This window comes from Limanda limanda, chromosome 10, assembly GCF_963576545.1.
Source record: "Limanda limanda chromosome 10, fLimLim1.1, whole genome shotgun sequence".
Classification (NCBI taxonomy): Eukaryota; Metazoa; Chordata; class Actinopteri; order Pleuronectiformes; family Pleuronectidae; genus Limanda; species Limanda limanda.
Window position 1 is genome coordinate 15,480,446 of NC_083645.1, and position 18,059 is coordinate 15,498,504.

Consider the following 18,059-nt stretch of genomic DNA (forward strand, 5'->3'; position numbering starts at 1 on the left):
AACTGTTTCAGTGCACAGAAAGGGGTGTGAGTGTTGTTTTAAGACAAAAGGCAAATATGAAGTCGTCCTTTAATGTTTTGGCATTGGAGGGTTTTTAATTGAGGTGGAAGAGCGTAGGGCGATTACATGTAGGAGGCGGGGTAACCTGAGAAATACCGCTGCTTGACACTTTGCTAACAAGCTGTTGACAATGTAAATAATAGATGACTGTATTTTGTGCACATGTATCTTAGGTATGTATTTAAATGTGTCTATCAATAATGGACTTAAGTCAAGAGATAATGTGAAACACTCTTTTCTTTTTCTTCCTGTGCTCAATAAGTTTGAGATGTCAGTTCTTGGGCCACTGGTAAAACTCCCAGAGAGGGCACAGGCTAACCAATGGAGGATCACATGGCCTCATCAGAGATGATGGATGACCGGAAGCACTTCTGTTACCGTGGCAACCGACTCTGTGGAGACCGCGCCCGACCTGCAGGTTCAGTGTGAAGAGTGAGGGTCCTGGAGCAGAGAGCACGGTGCCTGACAGGTACCTGAGGAACAGGTGAGAGAGGGATCAAGTGACACACACACACGCACAAACCCACACACACCCACTCACACACACTCTTTTGGTCGAGGTGATATCACGTATCACATGCACCCGACCGAATTGCACACTTGCATGCGAGCACACTGCTGCTTACACCTCTCTACTTGCTGCAGGACACTTTATTTGAATCTTTTGTGTAGATTGACATCAAATTAGCCGAGTAAGTAACTAAACCTTCTGTCTTAATGTGAATATGTTGATGTAAGGTGAGCTTGTCTGTGTCGTGATGTCAGGGTCAGAGAGTAAGTGAGATCAGAGAAGAGCCTGCTGGTACCGCTCTGTCAGCTCGCCTCAGCCTCCCACCGACCCAGCATGCAACACTCCCAGAGGCTGGACCAAAGACTGCACATGCTCAGGGACGAGGTCAGAGCCATGGTAAGTGTGTACATTTTCTAAAGTTGTGGATGTAAACAAATTCAAAGCTTTGGGTTTTAAAAGATGCTGGAATACAAACAGAAGAGCACGTTATGATAAAAAGCTTGTAAACTGTTGAAGAGTCAAATCTGCGAAGTAATTTGAAGTAACAGTACCAGAAAGCCCTGCTGTATATGAATGTTAATTTATCAAAACTCTGTAAGAGGAACAATGTAAAACAGGAGTACAGTTTATAAGGCCTTGACCAGTGCTACTAAATCATATTTGGAGTTTTATCAGGAATTTTCCAGCTTTTTGTGTAACCAATTTGTTGGAGGGCAGCACGATGGAGTAGTGGTTAGCACTCACAACAGGAGGGCTCTCAGTTTCAATCCCAGTTTGGCCGGGAGATTCTATTTGTCTGTAGGTGTTGAATGTGAGTGGGAATAGTACCCCGCCTCTAACCCGATGTCAAATGGGCTTGGTAGTATAGATAATTGATGGATTTAAGTTTTAAGTTATACTATCATTTTACATCTGCTTATTAGTGCAGATTGACTGTTTGGTAGATTTGACAAATTGCATTAAAACTGGTTGGTCCCAAGAGAGAACATTGACAGTAAAGACATACTACTGTTGTTACAGTACAAATACATATTCAAAGACATTGCCATTGAAACATGTTGTAAAGCAAGCTTAGTGTAGCAATAACTGGGGTTCAAGTTTCTACAGCTACTGTGATATCTCCTTCTCTAAAATGTAAATGTAAAATTTCTTCCTCTCTTGCCCTCTGTCCTCCTCAGACTCGAGAGAAGGAGCGAGGGGAGCGGGTATGGAGGGAGCGACTGCAGCGCTGTCAAAGGCAGCTGAAGGCCAAAGAGGAGGAGATGAGCCGCCAGTCTCAGTACTTTGAGAACTTTAAAACCCAACTCCAACACAAGCTGAGCCTGGGCCGGGACAGAGAGCAGAGCCTACAGAACCGCATCTACACTTTAGAGAAGCGGTTGCTGGACATGACTGTGAGTGCCGCCACCGGCATGGCCACCATCCGAGCGGTCAGAATCACTCCCGGTACCGTAACACTCCGGGAAGAGCAAGAGAGGCTGACTTCTATGAGAGGAGAGGGTGAGGGAGAAGAGGAGAGAAAAGAGGAGAGAATGAAGCAATTGCAGACAAGTGTGATTCCTGAAAGAGAGGGAGGACTAGAGGGTGATGAGGGACAGACAGAGAAAGAAACAGAAGGAGGAGGAAACAACGACACAAAGCACAGCTCAGATGAGTCGAGGCTGCAGGGATTCATCTTGAGCCTGCAGGAGGATCTCAGGGTGCTGCTGGAGAGAGGGGAGGATGGGATGACAGAGCGGAGGGGGCTGATGGAGCAGCTCAGTGAGACCCAGGAGAACGGCCTCTTCCTGGGCAACAGAGTGGAGGAGATGAAGGCGGAGGTCCTCGGGCTGAAGCTGTCTGAAAGCTCACTGATGGAGGAGGTTGAGGAGCTGAGAGAGGAGAACGACAGACTCCAGCTGGTCCTCAGGGAAGCTGCAAACCAAACAGCCAGTCAGTCGCCGATAGTCGTCGAGAACGCCTTCATGAGTAAAGGGAAGAACTCAGTGGGGAGCTCGGCAGAGGTGTGTACGACATGAATGTTATTAGTTCTGTAAGATCGGGGAGTATCTCATTTGCACTAGAGGCCTGGGAACAGACAAAGAAACCACACACAGCTAAACACAGCCAGTCATACTTAAGCAATATCTTTCTTGTATTTACATGGTGTGAGGTACTGTAAGACAGTGTTGGCTCATCCAGTATTTACTTGTGCTGCATTGAGAGTAAGTCAGTCCTCAGATCTCATTCAGTGTGCTCTGATGAAATGTAAGTTTAAATCCGAGAACTGCTACAGAGGCTGTGTCCCGAGGAACATTTATGAACGAACATTATCATGTGTAGTTCGATTCTTGTTCCTGTTTAGGACCAGTTTCCTGTTATATACACAGTACTTCACAGTGTAGACGGCGATATTTATCTTCTGTAAAGTCATTCAGGTGCAATGAAGAAGCAATAGAGTTCAGAATATGTCACGAACATTATTCAATGGAGAGAGGAAAACACACTTGTGAATAAAATGTTATTATCATCAGATCCTATTTCAGATATTTTGGTAAACTTGCAACATTATTTAACAAAATTCACTTTTATATTTATATATTGAACAGTATGGGCAGTATATGGATGCTAAAACATGTCAAATAGAATGATGGGTTTTGACAATAATGAGCATGTGTTTAGTGTCTACATAAACCAAGAAGATTATTGATTATCAATACGTATGAATAGAGCGATAAATTCCTGCCTTCCCATTCAGAACTCTTTATAAAAAGCTACAAACAATTGTTCAACTGGTAAAAATCTTTTAGTTCAAATGTTTCCTCTCAAATTCTTGAAAGACTGATTATGTCGGTTTTTATTCTTCCTTGTTACTGCATGAGTTGGTATCACAGCAAAAATACGGTGGATGTTCCCAAAGAGTGAAAGTCTATTGAGTCTCTTAGTTGCATGTTACATAATCATCTCTCCTCTAAATGCTGCAATAAACTGCAGTTGTTTTTTTCCCTATTTATTTATATATTCCTCAACTTCTGTCCAACATATGATGTTGAGTTGTGATCTCTCTCTCTCTGCAGGTGCAGCCATCATTGACCAAGGGAGTAGATCAGTCACAGTTATCTGCAGTTCCACCTGATCACCACCAGTCTGCAGCAGAGATCACACAGAAGGAACCAGACTGGGGCTCCAAACACGACCTCAGCTTCCAGTCACTTTCCTTGACTTCAGAGACAGTAGATGAGTTTAACCTGGACACCTGGTGCTGCAGAGGGATCTTAGACCTGGAGCAAAGCCCCAGTGAGGAATCTGATGCCCTGAGAGAAGCGTATAAGAGTTTGGGGTTAGGGGAAGATCTTACAGACCTTCGAGAGCAACGTGGCCGCCTGGAGGCCGCCCTGCAGCACACGCAGGAGGAACTGAAGATGGTGGCTCAGGAGAACACTCAACTAAAAATACAACTCAGGCAACAGGCAGCGGAACGAGCTGCAAGAGAAAAGGTAGGGGTTGCAGTATTCTAAAATGTCTTACAACGTTGAAAGAGCTTTGCTATACATCCAGTATGTAACTTATCAAATTCTTCCTCTCTGACAAGCAGATCGGCCAAGCCCAGTCCTCTCCTCCCCAGGATAACAACATTCTCACCCTCGCCCAGGATGAACCCGCCCAGGATGATCATGTCCAGGATGATCTCGCCCAGGCCCTCAATCAGGAGAACCGGGCCTTGGCAGAGAGGATCGAGGAGCTGCTGGCTCATATCGAGCTCCGAGAGGTGGAGATCAAGAAGGAGCAAAGTCAGCTGAGGGAGCGTGCCCCCAGGTTGGAGAAGGTCAGAGTCAGGCTGGAGCAGGAGAACCAGGAGCAAGGATGTTTGATCACAGAGCTCACCAGGAAGACGGAGGACGATCTCAACACAATCATGGAGCTTCAGCAAAAGTTGGAAGAGAGTGGGAAGCAGAGCAACGCAGAGGAATGTGTGGACAATACGGTGGAAAGAATTGAAACACAATCAACGTCCAGTACTCAAACAGATGGTTTGATTTCATTGTCAACAACTGGATCTCAACATAACAATCACCATAACGTCTTGCAGAACAGCCAGCCCAACACTTTGCATGTAAGTGCTTTGAATGATCAATTGTGTCCCAAGACAGTCCAGATCCTCAAAACAGAACAAGACGAACTGATCGGCAACTTAAATTCTCTCCGAGAGCAGCAGGGAGAAGTTGCTCAGTCCGTTCAGACAAAGACAGAAGAGAAACAGCAGTTGACTCGTGCAGTTTGGGGACTGAAGGAGGAGAAAGACAGAATCTCTCAGTGTCTGGCTGGTCTCAGACAAGAGCGAGAGCAGCTCACCAGGACGCTCTGTGGGCTGAAAGATAACAGAGATCACTTTATAAGTTCCATGAGTGGCCTGAAAGAGGAGAAAGAGCAGCTAACAAAGACCTTATCCAGTCTTGAGAGAGAAAAAGAAGACCATCTTTCAAGCGAAAAGGAAGAGCAAGATCAAATCAAACAATCCCTGCAAAGTTTACAGACAGAGAGAGACCAGGTAAGCAGAGCCGTGCTCAGTTTGAAACAGGAGAGAGAGGAAATAACCACTTCCCTTAAGTGTCTGAAAGAACAGAGAGACCAGGAGCAATCATCTCACACTTTGAAAGACAACTGTGACAAGTTGATAAAGTCACTGAGCAGTTTGAGAGATGAAAAAGAAAGAGTTGAACATTCAATAACCCGTTTGAGACATGAGGAAGAGCAAATAGCGCTCGTGACTCAGAGTCTGAGAGAGGAAAGACAAAGCCTCCTGTCTGATTCCCACAGCCGAACACAAACCCAGGAGAGGAACCAGAGGCAGCAGAATCAAAACACCGCTGATCCAACAGAGAAGATTGGGACAGGAGATGCCGTACAAAGATTTCAGACTAATAACAACAGAGGGAAATCTGAACAGGTATAGCTATGGGTTTTTCCTTCTTCCTGACCACTAGAGGCAGTGTTCAACACTAAATATCCTCAGTCTCACACATAAGTAGGTTGAATATTTATATCAACAATGTCACATGTGACCTCGGATACCCTACCGATGTCATCCACGTGTGTCGTCCCTGCTGTAAAAGCATGTAATTGAATCATCTGGGAGCTTGTGACCTCGTGATAACATCACATAGAGTAGAAAGCCTCAAAACATGAGTCGTGAGAAGATTATGTAAAAATGATCATGTAGATGTTGCTTGTAGGTCATCACTGATACAGGAATTTAACCTCTGCATGTTTGACACTGAAGATACTGGACATACTGAATATCAAACATTGTTACTGCATAGATTTGGAGATTTTCAAATTAAAGTCCAACATTTTCAATGTGTAATAGATCATTTCAGGATTTTCACTGTAGAAAATGGATCATTTCAGGATACTTTAAAGTACTGTAAAAATATTCAGTGTTGAACAGGGAGGATTCATAGAACTATGGTTATCAGTCACATGCAACTTACTCATTTATGTTTTATAACAATGTCTATAAAGTAAATAAATTAAAAGCATCAGCTGGGAGGTATTTGAAAAGAAAATCTGACGGGCCTAAAAATTATGGCAGTGAAAAGGAATTCAAAACAAATTGTGGAGAGGTAGCAGCTAATCTGTAGGACTACATGGCAGGTGAAAAAATGTTAACCTCTGTTGGCATTTGTCCCACATATTGAAAACAAACATTTTTTATATTCGTCAAGTCTCATGATCACAATCACAGCACATTTAAGAACGGGACTGCAGGTTTTTTGTCTAATTATTGAACATCTGATTAGTGATCAAAGTATTGAACCTTGGACAAGTGCCTTTTTTTCTAAATCTACACTCAAATGATTAAAGTGCTGTTAGTGTATCTATTTATTTAAAGGTGATTATTTATGGGATTTTATAGATTTTTAATGTCTGTCACCCTATTTACCCTATTAACGTTTTGATTCACCATGTGTCATGATGTTTGATACTTCGATCTTACACAAAATGGTTTTGATGGACATCAGGAGCAAAGGGATCTGCTGAGGGAGACAGAAGTTTTGGGATCACAGCTAAAGACGTCACAAGAGGAACTGGACAGAAGCAACGTAAAGGTGAGTTTCAACTTTTAACTATGGCCCTTTTTTTCTCATTTGTTGTGATAGAAAGACACAATCAGAGTCACTGCAGGTGCAGACATTGGGACAATTTAAGTTGTATAGGGCCAAATCACAGCATAGAGACCTTACTATATTATGGACAGTTCCCACAATGAGCAAACACTTTGGGACTGTGGAAAGAATAACACAGGAAGACACAAGAGTCAATGTGGGAGGCAATCAGCCTGGATTAGTTAATGTGAGCAGAGATAAAATATGACTTCAAAAGGCGGTAAATTAAAGCAGGTTAAGACAATGGAAAAAAGCAGAAAATAAAGAAAACGAGCAGGAGTGAAGTAACAGCACATGCATCTTCATGTCATGTTAACACTCTGCAGGACCTTTGGAATTTTTGAATGGGACACATTTATACATTCACACAAAACCGTAGATGTAATATGTGTTTTCAGTCTTCAAGAGTGTGTTTTATTCTCTCTCCGTTGTTTGCAGAAGTAACTTAACAAACCGAATGTGTTCATGTTTACGCGTTGTGTGCATGTTCAGGCAAAGAAGTTGCAAAGTGAACTGTGTCAGTCAGAAGCCAGGAGGGAGGTGGCGGAGAGGACGGCAGCGGAGAAGGGGACGAGACTGACAGATGTAGCCAATCAGATCGAAGAAGCCAGGAGGGAAAACAAGAGCCTCAGCACCCAGGTATTTGATTTATGATTTAACGTTTTGTTCTTTTTGTCCGGCTTTTTTCGCTGCACCGTATAAAAAACGTCTCAATCCTTTGATACATCCCTTAGTTTGGACACTATTGTCCTACAGAGTCAAAATTAAGACATTGTAAAGTCCAACATTTTCACTGTGGAATAGTTCATTTCAGGATTTTCACTGTAGAAAATAGATCATTTCAGGATACTTCAAAGTACTGGTAAAACACTTTGCTCAATAAGTTCAGAGAGAGACTGACATGCCTGTGTTCAAGACCTCTCTGACTTCCTACATACTGAATATCATAAACTGTTACGGCATAGATTAGGAGATTTTTTAAATTAAAGTCCAACATTTTCACTTTGGAATAGATCATTTCAGGATTTTCACTGTAGAAAATAGATCATTTCAGGATTTTCACTGTGCTGATACTTCAAAGTACTGTAAAAAAAAACTTTGCTCAATAAGTTCAGAGAGAGACTGATATGCCTGTTTGTTCTGATCAGCACTTTGTGTTTACCACAGGTGAAGGAGCTGCAGAGTAAAGTGACCGGCCTGCTGAGGGAGAAGAGTGATGCTCTGTTACTAAATACACAGATAGAAGAACAGTACAACATCCTCACAGCCCAGCTCAAGGCCAAGGTATAAGAACAGCAACAGGAACACAAATATACTGTACAGCCTTTATTGTTTGGTAACATCAATAATCCGCAGATCGGTTCCTCATTGTGTGTGTGTGTGTGTGCGTGTGTGTGTGTGTGTGTGTGTGTGTGTGTGAAATCCCACAGACGGTGGCTCTTGACGAGTTGAACTCTGAGTACATCACTTTAAAAAGAGCCCAGGGCTTCAAGCATGAAGAAGCTCTCATGTCTGTTCGCACGCGCTACAACGACATCAGAGCTAAGGTGAAAACCAGTCATCTATAAGTATAGAGATATAATATGAGCCTAAATGTTTATTTAAAATATATCCTTTAGAGTAGTAATAGTTTTCACATGTTCCGTTTGATCTTGTTTGCAGTATGATGCACTCCTGAAGAAGAGGAGCCAGACAGATCTGGATTTGGCTCCTTTAAAGGTGAGGAAAGAGGGATGAAGGGTTTCATCCTTTCATTGTTTTACGCTGCACATTCTTTGACGCACTGTTTGACCGTCAGGTTACGACTATCATGTATCAAAGCTGCTCTAGTTTAGTTTTTTTAACAACAAGCATTTTGTCAACAGGCCAAGGTGTCATGTCTGGTGGTGAAGTGTCAGGAGAGGAACAACTTCTTAGCTAAGATGATGAAAACCATGCACAGACACGGCTGTGCGGACTCCACACTCAACCAGCAGGTGGAGCTGCTGCTCAGTGACGCTGCTCTGCGGGACTACACTGCAGCATTCACACCGGGAGGCAGCAGAACCACTGGGGATCACAGTGCTGGATTTACACCAAGATTTATTTCAACATTTATTCATTCAGACTGCCCCACTGGATCCATACGTGATCAGAGCTGTCCCGCTGTTCTCTCACCTGCAAATGAACTGACACCTGAAGCTAGACGGAAATGCAGAGACTTCAAAAGTGACGGACAAGTTTCTATATCCACTGCATCGTCAACAAATATTCAAGACTGCAGAAGTGAAGTCACACGTGCAGCAGCAGGAACACCGATGAGAAATACCGGCTCCCCTGTGCAGGAGAAACCCAGTGTCGAAGCTACAACAGCACTTAAAGAGAGCTCCATCACAAGTACTGCAAAGGTGAACAACTGCAAAATAGTATGCATTCAACTAGATGAGACGGGTTTTTTTTTAATTGATTTGGTCTAAAGGTTGTAGATATTAACAGGAATGACAGAATCCATGCTGTGAAACACTTTGTAAAAATAAACAAGAGTCAGCAGTTGCTGGCCTCTATAGGGTCTGTATATTTTGTGCTACCAAGGAAAACAAGCCACATAGCATTGGCCACAAAGTGAAATGAGAGGAAAAAGAGAAAGTCAGGAACATCTTTATTTTCAGTTGAGCAAAAACCTCTAACCAAAGTATCACATTTCCTGTTCTCAGATGGGTTTACAGGGATTGCAGTCCACACAGCTGTCTCTGTCCCCCAGTGGACTGATCCAAGCAACCTGTGGTCCAGAGACATTTGGATTTCATCCATCAGACGTGAGAGGGAAGTCGTCCCCAGATCTGACCAGTTCCGCCAGGTCCTCCCTCAGTTCCACTCCTCCTCCTCCCAGAAGGCTGAGCAGCCCCGAGAAGATCCTCAACCTCCATGAGCAGCTGCAGAGGACTCTGATGAGCAGCTACCAGGTACATATACATTTTCTTTATACTAATACGAATTCTGATCTTGTGAATTTAAATATGGTTTAATTTTTTCTTGAAATGGCCAATTATGCTCACAAATCTTGCCAGACATGAAGATATGTCAACACAAACGCACAAAACATTGGAAAATGTTGTCTCAGTATCTGTCTAATAAATGAACGATTTCTTCTTCACCTCCAGGCTCCTGTGAGCAGAGGACGAGAACAGGAGCCCAGGAAAAGTCTCTCATTTTCAGTTCCTGCAGATCTGAATCTGACCTGTCAGACAAACAGGCTAAGCTTCAATAAACCACATATCAACTCCCTCCCAGTCACAGCGGCTTCAAACCAAACTACACACGCTGGAATAACCATTAAACCTGCGACAACACTTTTTAATGCAGTCGCTTCCAGATCTGCTCATGTTTCATTCAGCCCCAGCAGCTTTACTCACCATCACTTTAAAGCATCTGCTCTTTCCGGCTCATCTAATGAAAGTAAATCCTCCTTGCATAGTGGCACTGACATGACAGTTTCCCCAGACATGCCAGAGAAACTCCCTGCTGTCCCAAACACATTTGAGAGAAGTCACACAACTCCTCTAACTCTTGGGACCAATCGCTTTGACTCTAATGTCTCAATATGTCCTGACACTAATCTGAAAAGCACTGCCTCAGACACCACTGCTCCTGGAAAATCAACTGCCCCCGAATGTTATATTTCTAATGGTGCTGCCCATGCGGCACGTGACCGACCCGTCATCACTGTATCCTGGACCCAGTGTGGTCATCGCTCTCCGGAGAGACCCAACCGGTCTGCCAGGAAGTCCACTGCTGCTGGAGATCAGACAAAATCAGCAAGACCCAGACCAGGTAATAACCATGTTTTCACTTTCACTATTAACAGTCATCTGAACAGGGTTTCTGCCATGTCTTAAAAAGTCTTTAAAAACAACTAAACTTAGTTGATAACTAAAATGGAATCAGTAAACCAGTGAATTTACCAGATGTAATGAAATTCCCTACAGGCAGACCTTATACATCACATTCACAGTAACCTAAGGTCACTGTGACATTGACCTTTGACCTCCAAGCACCACAATCTAATCAGTTCATCTTTGAATCCAAGTGAACGTTTGGCATTCATGAGATACTGTTTTCACAAGAATGGGACGGACAACCTGAAAGCATTGCCTCTGGCCTCTGTCTGTTACGGAGGCATATAAAATATATACAGTAAAAGCTGCTAAAATAGGGCATGGTGATAAAGTATTCCACAGTTAAAGAGGTAAAAACTGTATTGAACATTGAAAGTGTCAGATAAAGACTGTTTTCAAGTAAAAAAGTTGGAATATCTTTGATTTGACAAAAATAAAACTCTCTCTACTTCTGTATACAAGCGCATCATGTTCTAATTTACCATCGTAGAATATTAGTTTTCAGTTGCAGACTGCTGGAGCGTGATTATACCCAGTAAATTCACTCTTTATGTCTCTTGTATTGGAGAAGATGTTGAATCACACTCCGGTGCTTTGAAGCTGTTTGTTGTTTTTTATTGCCCTCTCAACACTCTGCAGTACATCAACATAAGCTTTTATTAAATCAGATGAGTTCATTTGTAAGTTTCGCATGCGCCTTGTCTAGTTATGTTGGTTTATTGTGTTAGAATATCAGGAATAACCGGTGCATCATAAAAAGAAAATGCCACGTTAACAAAGAAAAAGAAATAGAAGCGGTAAAAGTGTTTATTTACGCTGCGTCTCATCTCCTGCATGAACAAGCAAGTGCTTGACCTCTTGTTGTTCTTTGTCCCAGCAGACGCTCCAGCAGAGGTCCGCTCTGTTGAGGTCATCCAAACCGTGGGCCAGAGCAGCCTCATGATTGGCTGGGAGAGGCCGCCGCTGGACGAGCTGGGCTGCAGTAACGGCACGTTTGTGTACGGATACAGGGTAGGCAGAGGACAGGGGCAGCTGCAGTCACACACTGACACTGATTCTGGAAGATTTGTCTAAAACGTTTTTTTTTTTCTCTCCCTTTAATCTCAGTTGCTTATAGATGGGGACTTCCACAAATCTGTCATGAGCTCGGCGTGCACCAAGGTATCCGTCAATGCATCACTGTGTCCTGTTCTGACTGTGGAAATCAAACCAGAGCAGCTCACCTGCTGCACATGTTGTTTGTGTGTCTGCAGTGCATCGCGGAGAACGTCGACCTGAGCGTCCCGATCCACATCAGTGTCCAAACGCTGGGATCCAGCGGTCTGAGTTCCAACAGTGTCCACACCGTGTTCAGGAAGGACCACCACTGACCGACTGCACCACCTCACACTGTGGTAATAATAATATAATAATTATATACTCAGAAACCTCTGCATTTTCTCATTTTACCTGTAACTGCATCAAATTTAGACATTTTTCTTTCTTTTTTTGTCAGTGTCTCTTTACAATCACAACACACAATCTCAGTGAAAATCTCCCTCACCAGGAGTCAAGGTGTGAACGGTGAGTTGTGTGCATCTCTGTGTCCATGTATTTGTGTTTTTGCATCAGAGCAATATGTTTGTGTGCAGCAGCTTTAAGTTGTATTACCTCAGACAAGGAGATTATGTTTTTACCCCCATCTTACAGAAAACTGTGCAGAATAGGGCATATTCATCATTGTCCTTGATTTAACTTTCTCAATAATTCATGGCTCTTGATTGAAAAAAAAAAGAAAACATGTTTAGCGGAACAAAAAAGCAGATCTAGTGAATTAAAATGCGCTCTACTGAGTGACATCCTAGTTGTGCTATTGATGACTGCAGCTACTTATGTGTAACATTGTTTTGTTGTCTGATGGAATGGTTGTGTTTTGTTTTCATGATTGCGACAGTGTTCACCTTCAAAGAGTAAATACTTACAATGAAATCTTTTCCTTTTTGTCTTTCCAACTTTTGACTAAAAATAAGATCCACTGTTTCAAAGGTTGAGACTATATAGTTCAGTGACAATCTATTTTTCTCTCTGTCCTGTGTGTCCTATGTGTGTGTGTCTCCATGTGTCCCTGTGTGCGTGTGTGCGTGTGCACAGCCATCTATATCTGCAGCCCTCTGAGGAGCTGTCCTAACCTCCACCTCAACTGAGACGGCGTCACACTCCCCAGATAACCTCTCCATGTGAGGCTCAGGTCGACCAATCAGAAAAGCCCTCCCCACGTGCTCTTTACCCATGAGCGTGTGAGCGACCTGTGACCCGCCAGCGGACCTCAAAACCAAGAACTGAAGATGTCAAACTGAAAAAAGCGCTGAAATTGCCTCTAAAAGCGGGTGAAGACTGGCTACTTCCTTTTCTCAAGGGAAGAACTTCCTGTTTCAGAGACCCACCCCCCCCGCAGTCACCTCATGAACGGAGCGCACACTGTGGCGGCCGGGTGAAAGGCCAGAGTTGCTGCCAATCAAAGCATATGTTTTATAAAGCAAAGCTCAATCTCATCGTTGACTGTTCCACTCACGACCACTAGAGGATCTAGACCACATCTGCTTCTGCTGCTCGTTTTTTACACTGTGTTAACCTGCGACTGATCCCGGGTCAGATTACGTAGCTTCATCCCAGCTGCTGCCTGTCCGGACTGTGAACAGCTCAACGGACGTCTACTGTCTTTTTTTAAAAGCAACACTTACTGTATAATGTGCTCACGCAACATTCTACCACTTTGTCATTTTCACCGGATTTTTACACATGAAGCCAAATATGACAAAAGACGATTCACTCCAAAGACTCATCCGGCTCCGTCTCCTCACAGATCTGCAGGATTTCTTTAAAACACAGAAGCCAGATGTTATTTTACCTCGAAAAATTTGCACATAATCGTTAAAAAAAAGAGAAGATAACCACTGATATTTTTTGTAGAGAATATAATAACAAAAATGCCAATGGTGTATATGAAATGATACCACCTATGTGTTTTTGTACGACACTGTTTTTCCTACCTAATCGATGTCACGCTTGCACGCTCATTGATTTTTGTTTTATACAAACACACACACACACACGCACGTGATGTTCTTTTGCTACTTCCTGTATGTGTGTATGGGTGTGGAGGGACCATGCAAATGTATTTTTCTATCAGTGATTGATTGATAATATTGACTCCCCCTTGATTCCTTACAACTGTACAGAGAATAAATGTTTATATGATATTAAATGGTAAAAGGTCTGTATTCACACGGCACTTTAGTATCGATGACCACTCTATAACATCTATATGCAGCACTTTCTCCATCACACATCACTCACACACTGATGGAACAGCCGTCACGGGCAATTTTTGGCTCAGTCTTTTACCAAAAGTCCCTTCGGCACAAGGAATAAGGCAGACTGGGATTAAACAGTCGACTTTCTGGTGGATGGACAACCTGCTCTTCCTCCTGAGCCACAGCCTGTTATTACAATGTCTGTCTGTGCATGCGTGGGTTTAATATAATAGTTCTGGCCTAGAGGAATTTTCATTAAAATTGATTCATAGTTGAGATTTGACAAAACATGTATTTCCAAGACAAAGCATCAGGTTTTCTTGCTATGGGCTGAGAAAGTTAATACATCCATTCAATTGTTGGGCTATAAATGCATCAACAATCTGTTTGCATGTTCTGTGCCTGTGTGAGTTTTCTCTGGGTGCTCCGTCTTCCTCCACCCGTCCAAAGACATGGGGTTTAGGTTCATTGGACACTCTGTACACACTGTAGGTGTGAATGTGAGAGTGAATGGTTTCCTCTGTTGTCTTCCCGGTAGCAGACTGGTGACCTGTCCAGGTTGTACCCCCCCACCTCTCGTCCACTGACGGCCGGGATTGGCTCCAGCTCCCCAGGATACTCAAAGGATAAATGGTGTTGATGATAGTATGGATGGATAAACATCAGCACTTTCCATAAATGAACACTAGATGGCAGACACTTTTGGGGGTATAAACAGTCTATTGTGTGTGTGTGTGTGTGTGTGTGTGGGCCTGTGTATGCGGCTCTATCCCTGACAGGTGCTTTCATCAGAGACTTAGTAGAATGGATGGTGTTGATGTGCACACTAAGACGTGCTCAAGTAGCCTGAAACATCTTAGTGTCTGCTTCCCCCATTCAATATAAACCAGGCACAAAACCAAAACACAGAAGTGAGGAAGGAGCATCAGCAGCAAAAAGCAGCTTAATCATCACCTGCTGTGCTGCAGCTTTGGGAGCTCCTCTGAGAATGCTCAGCAGAAAGAGAACCAGGTGTGTGTGTGTGTCTGTGGGTGTGTGTGTGGGGGTGCGTGTGTGCATGCTTGTTGTGTGTGTTTGTGTTCCAGAGAGTACATGAGGTAAGGAGGTTGGGGTTCAGCTGGACTATGTCGAAAGAAAAACATCATCACTCCGATTCTTCTCACTATTTCCTGATATAGCTCCTCCTCTTCTTCTCCTTCCTTCTCACTGTCCTAATCTTAGATTTCTGCACTGGTGGAGGGTAATAAAGTATATTTATATGTTATGTCTAATTCTAGATATCTATCCTGTAGTGACACAACTAGTTTTGTGTCACTTTATACTTCTGCAGTTCAGAGGTAAGTTTGTTAATTTCACTCACCCACATTTATTTAATATATTCAACTTTATCTCAAAATTTAAAGCTTTTACAAACAAAATGATAAGTTTGTAACATATTATGCAAAATATTGATATTAACGTCACTTAAAACAATCTGCAATATCTGCTAATGATACTTTGATTTAAGTAGCATTTTCAATGCAGGAACTACATGTACTCCTCTACAGTATTGCTAATTTTACGTTAGTAAAAGAAACATTAGAAATATATATCCTGAAGTATCTTATTTGTATATTTTAACTTTCCATCCATTGACTATGCTGTGTTTCCTTTTGAAATGGTTGCAGGGGAAGCCGGTCCCAGTTGACACACACACACACACACACACACTCTCACACCTACAGACAATTCAGAGTCTCCAATCAACCTAACCCCCGTCTGCATGACTGTGGGAGGAAGCTTCCTGAAGAGAACCCACCCGACACGGTGAGGACTCTCCACAGAATGACCCCCTGACCTTTATAATAACCTTTTATCTACATCAATTATATAATGTTCTCTTATCATCTAAAATCCAATTTGCCCACAATAGAGCAAACTCTGCAAAAACATTTTCACAATACTAAACTTTAAAGTTGGAGCTAATGGAGTTTGCCTCTAACTTATTGATATATTTCGAGGCCTTTGAGGACATTGTGCTGAATTGTCTGCATCACAGGTTTTAAAGACTAATCAGCCTTTATTTGAATTGTTAAACTATTTGTGCAAGAGAACTGGGCACTGATTAGAGAAGCTTCATTAAAACTGGAGTGCAGCTGCTTTTATGCAACATGGGCCCTGAGTTGGACCCACAGGACGCTGATTACACTCTTCAGGGAGACTCACCTCCATTATTAACACACACACACACACACACACACACACACACACACACACACACACACACACACACACACACACACACACACACACACACACACACAACATACATGATGCACAGGCATCAGTGGTTTGTTCTCAACATCTTGTTTACAGAGTTAATGAACTCCGTGTTAATTAATTTTTTGGTGCTGGATGTTAATGATGCCGAGCTCAGCTCCAAATCTTTGCATGTAGGCCAACGTGGGAGTTAGACACACAGGGTGACGGAGGAGAGGGAGGAGATGGAGGGACAACACTGGTAAAAAATATGTGTGTGTTTGTGTGCATGACTTGTCACAGGGGTGTCAATAACAACAACAGCTGGGCTCAAGCCTTCTGCAAGCATATTCTGTTGTGAGGCTTTGATATACACTCTCTATGTGTGTGTGTGTGTGTGTGTGTGTGTGTGTGTGTGTGTGTGTGTGTGTGTGTGTGTGTGTGTGTGTGTGTGTGTGTGTGTGTGTGTGTGTGTGTGTGTGTGTGTGTGTAACAGCACTGTAGGGGATATCTCCTTCTTGCAGGACTGTGTGTTACTGGGCATCTGTTTGTGCGGGGATGTTGTTGTTGGTGGTGTGTCTTCAGGGGGGGTTGCTGGAGAAAACTGTGGCAGATAAGAAGGATGCTGTGTGTGTGTGTGTGTGTTGTGTATGTGTGTGTGTGTTGTAGTTTTAATTTCACCCAGGGGGGGACGTTATCACCCCGTCATTGCTACTGACACCTCGAGAGTCAGGGGCTCAAGTGGGATTGTGCTGCTGGTTTGGAGACGACTTCCAGGACCTGGGGGCGCCGCCTGCTGCTCACGCCCACAGATCAGGCTCTAAATGTGGGTTTGTTCCACTGCTGTGTCTGGGCAGATGGGTCTCGATGCTGGAAGGTTGTTGAGTTGTCATGCAGCAGTGTTGTGGTTGTGATATTACCCCTGCATGTGCATGTGTGTGTATGTGTGTGTGTGTGTCCCTGCTGGAATGTATTACACAAAACAATCATACGTGCTATAAATGTCATCACATAGAAATCACCCACTTGTGAGCAGTAATTTGTCGTTTTATGTCCTGTCTCTCTTTCCTCATACGCTATGAAGCCGGCTTCTTTTCTTTTCTTTTTTTTTTCTTTTCTTCCCCTTCACCATCTCTCCCTGTGTTGTGGTCGTATCAGTCCATCTCAGAGCGTGTTATATTTAGACGCAGAGCACTATCCGAGCTAACAGCTGGCCGCCTGTGATTCAATTCTGACAGATCTACAGCGTTCAAAGCAATCTCCTCTCTTTTTGTCTCATTCATTTTTCTGCCTATCTCAACAGCCCCCTGATCTCTTTTTTTCTCTCACCTCCCTTGCCCGGCTCTCTTTTCTACACGCTCATCTCCTCCTCTTTTTTCTCGAGATTCAGTGGTATTTTTCATTTTCATACATCAAGTTCTTTTTCTCCCTTTATCTACATTGTTTTTATCTTAACCTCTTTACTTCCTCTTAGACACTTTCTCCCCCAGGTAGTTCACATTACTGCCTTCTCTCTTTTCGTTTAGCCCTCTCTTTTCCACTTTAGCCCCTTTCTCTGTTCACTTTATTGCGGTCATGCATCATGAAACTATCTCTCCTGCTCTCCTTTGTGTTTATTTCTCTAGATCCCTTTCAATTTTCTCTCCCATCTTAATCGTACACGCTGCTTATCAGGTAGAACTCTGTCTCCGACCAGGCAGCTTCATCACTTTCCAGCAATTTGTGTTCAGACAAACATCAAACAGCACGCAGCCTCTAATTTGAGAAGAGACAAGCAATTAGTTGCTTTTACATCCGTGAATGTGTGCGCAAAGGAAAACCCTAATCTTATTAATCATGAACAATGGGGGCGGTAATAGAGAGGCCTGTTTATGGAAATTCCCCCACACAGCATAATCTCCTCCATGCTTAATAAGCAAAAGAGTGGTGCTGCCTC

At 43.1% G+C, this 18,059-nt stretch overlaps 1 pseudogene; it reads left to right on the forward strand.

Moving 5' to 3' along the window:
- Positions 1–381: 381 nt before the first annotated feature.
- On the forward strand, positions 382–13,751 carry LOC133011407 (trichohyalin-like; annotated as a pseudogene).
- The last annotated feature ends 4,308 nt before the right edge of the window (positions 13,752–18,059 follow it).